This window comes from Pteropus vampyrus, unplaced genomic scaffold (assembly GCF_000151845.1).
Source record: "Pteropus vampyrus isolate Shadow unplaced genomic scaffold, Pvam_2.0 Scaffold261, whole genome shotgun sequence".
Lineage (NCBI taxonomy): Eukaryota > Metazoa > Chordata > Mammalia > Chiroptera > Pteropodidae > Pteropus > Pteropus vampyrus.
The window spans coordinates 42,573-46,203 of record NW_011889042.1 but is presented as its reverse complement, the minus strand read 5'-3'; the positions used below and the strand labels follow the sequence as shown (position 1 = coordinate 46,203).

General features: G+C 38.5%; 1 protein-coding gene and 1 pseudogene across 1 annotated transcript in view; both read left to right on the top strand.

Moving 5' to 3' along the window:
* The window catches only part of LOC105302144 (ubiquitin carboxyl-terminal hydrolase 32-like), a 117,982-nt gene that overhangs the window by 91,473 nt on the left and 22,878 nt on the right, over positions 1-3,631 (top strand). The gene's annotated exons all lie outside the window — the stretch shown is intronic.
* On the top strand, positions 1,247-1,736 carry LOC105302087 (annotated as a pseudogene).

Here is a 3,631-nt window from a genome sequence, read left to right as displayed (position 1 = left end):
AATTTAAAGTTATAAATACTGAGAAAATTAAAAGCATGTTATTTAATAATTTAAAACTTAAATTCTTGGCATCTTAGTTGAATTTTGTCATACATATCCTTGTTTCTTATAAGAGAAATACCCCAAAATAAAAAATTAATCAACTATAAGATCACTATGGTATATTAGTAGTTACCACCCTTTATTAAGTATTAGAATTACTTGGATATTAAAAATTCAAGTTACTGGTTCTACAAAAGATTTTTATTCAGTGAGCCCTAGGACTCTGTACTTTTAACAGACATTTAAGGTAATTCTAATGTAGATGGACCATGAACTACAAATACAGATACAATGTTTGGGAGTTCTTCAGACTCTGGGTCAGACACTCTGACCCTGCCAATTATTATTCATATATACGTGGGAAATTTATTTAACCTCTCTAAACTTCTTTTCCTCCTCTGGGAAACGGGGATAATAACACAATTTACCTCATAGGTGTGTTGTTTAGGAGTATAGAAGAGGAAAAATGTTTTCCTCTACCCATCTTGGGTTCATCAGCTGGGGCCCTTTACATTACACTGATAAAAGACAGATAAGAGAAAAACCTAAGTTTTAATACATTGTGCATGGGAGCATTCAGTGATAAGTAACTCAAAGGAGTGGTTAGAACTTGAGCTTATATATCATCTTAACAAAGAACAATAATTTTGTATAGAAGTGACAGGACAAAGGAGAAGGGCATTGAACTGCTGTTAGTGTCAAATTGTTGGAAGGCAACTGTATGGAGAAGCTAATGGGAGATAAGGCTAGTAATGAGGCTTGTTATGTATATCCATTCTTCTGGTGCTATCTCTAGGTTAATAAGGATCAGGAGTTGTCTCTGGTGATTAACTTCTGTCCTTCCTGGTAGAGAGACAAGGAAGACACATTTACAAATTAGGCACATAGAGAGAGGGCAGAGTGCTTTTCTTGTATCTGCTTCTCAATTGCCTTCAACTCAAAATAATTCTTGTATCAAAGTGGCATATTTGGGTTGGCATGTATGTGCTTCAGGAACACATGAAATAATACTTTTTAAAAAGGACTCAGCCCTGTGCCTGGTATAAAATAGGTATTTTACAGTGAATATGCATCCTCTTTTATTAGTGAACACTTGGCTTATGTATGTCAGTGAGCTTCACCCACTGTCTCCAAAGAGTAATTGTTTGGGGAGCAAGCAGTTTTCTTATAGTGGGCTGTAGATCAGTACAAACATGAACTCAGGCACAGAGTGGGTGGTCGTTCTGAAGAACCGACAAGATGGCGGAAGTGGAGCAGAAGAAGAAGCTGACCTTCTGGAAGTTCACCTACCGCGGAGTGGACCTGGACCAGCTGCTGAATATGTCCTGTGAGCCGCTGATGCAGCTGTACAGCACCCGGCAACGGCGGCAGCTGAACCGGGGCCTGTGGAGGAAGCAACACTCATTGCTGAAGTGTCTGCGCAAGGCCAAGAAGGAGGCGCTGCCCATGGAGAAGTTGGAGGTGGTGGAGATGCACCTGCGGGGCATGATCATCCTGCCCGAGATGGTGGACAGCATGATGGGCGTCTACAACGGCAAGACCTTCAGCCAGGTGGAGATCAAACTCGAGATGATCGGTCACTACCTGGAGGAGTTCTTCATTACCTACAAGCCAGTGAAGCACTGCCGGCCCAGCATTGGGGCCACTCACTCCTCCCACTTCATTCCGCTCAAGTAGTCTGCTTGGCCAATAAAGAACCAGCACTTCCAAAAAAAAAAAAAAAAAATTCGTACACATCTGTGGGAAGAACGTGTTTTTCTCACTAAATTGTTTTATTTTATAATTTATAAAATAAAGAACCAAAATAAACTAGTGCAACAGACAACTCAATTGCCACTGGCTTCAGCAGATATCTACTTTATAAGCGGGCCTTCCTGCTAAATTTCTTACAGAAATTCCAACATGGGCAGGCTTACATTCTGATAACTGATTTATCATTTATAAATTCTCAGCTTCTGGCCATGCGGTTCAGTGTTGGCCTCTTGATAGGCTCTTATACTCAAAGCATATTTGCTACATTATACTTTTCAAATAATGTGTTAGGAATGTGGAAACGTGATAAAAATAGAGAACGTTATTAACTGATTTATAAGTAAACAAAATATTTTAAAGCATCAGTAACTATATTTAAATTTGTGTAATGAGCCAAGGTATCTAGGAAGCATAAAAAAATTAGTTTTTCACTTGTAAATAACATTTATGTTAGAATGCAGATGGCTTTAATTACTTTTTCATATACAAACCATAAAGTAAAATTTGAAGTCAGTTGAACATGCTGCTATATTTCATCAAATTTTGTTCACTTTTATGTAAATCTCAAATGAAACTGGAGAGCTATTTGTATTCAATACAATTAGAATAATTAACTGATTTGATTTATACAAGACTTTAGATGTCATGGCAAGTACATTTTTCAGAACTGCAAATTCCAAACTATTGTTACCTTACCTTTTATTTAAATTTAAGAAATTGAGTTAGAACTGTAACCCAAAGTTCAAATTTTTATCCTTAATTAGATCTTAACCATATTTTTATCAAGACTATTATATTTTTCTATCACAATTTGCTATTTAAATACCTAAGATTAGATTTCCTAAAAAAAAAAAAAAAAGATTTTGGTCAAGTATGGACTTTTTTTTTTTTAATTTATTTTTAAATTATGTTGGCATTTGAGGAAGACGGAAGATGACAGACTAGGTAAAAGCAGGGTTCGTCTCCTCCCAGGACTACATTGAAATTACAACCAAATTATAAAATAATCAACATGAAGAATCACCTGAAGTCCAGCTGATCGTAACACCTACATCTGATAATATAAAGGAGCCACCTAAGGATCCAACATAGACAACAACCATCAGCAGATCACTTTGTAGTTCTCACCGTGTAGCCCTGAGCATTCAAAAGCAGCGGCTGACCTTGGCCTACAGGGGAGCCCCTCCCAAGGCGCCATAAAACTAACGCATCTGGTGGCAGGCACCAGGCCACAATGGAGCAACTTCTGACTAGCTCCAGTAGTGATACACACAAAAGGTGGTTGCAACAAGTACACAAGCCTGCTAGGGCCAATCCCACTCAGTGGGCTCAGCCCCCATACAACAACTCTTATCCTGAGGGTGCAGCTAATTCACACAATTAGCCTGAACGTTAATCCCACCCACTGATCTACTAACAACAATAAAGGCTTGGTGACAAAAGTAGATCACACATAGCCCACACAAAGTTCATGTCCAGAGCTCCTGGAGCAAGCAAGGGATCAGGGAGAGTACGCCACTGGGCCACACAGGACACCTTCCACAATAGGCCATCAGGCCATCAGTTCAAGGCTGAGAGATGTCAAATATTCCTGACACATAGAAATGAACACAGAGAGGCTAATAAAATGAGAAATAGAAACGTGCCACAAATGAAATGAGAAAACTTCAGAAAATAAGCTAAATGAAATGGAGGCAAGCAACCTACCAGAGACAGAGTTCAGAATAATGGTTATAAGGATGCTCAACGAACTTATGGAAGAATGGATGAACACAATGAGAACCTCAACAGAGAGGTAGTAAGCATTAAAAAGGACATAGAAACTGTAAAAAAGAAC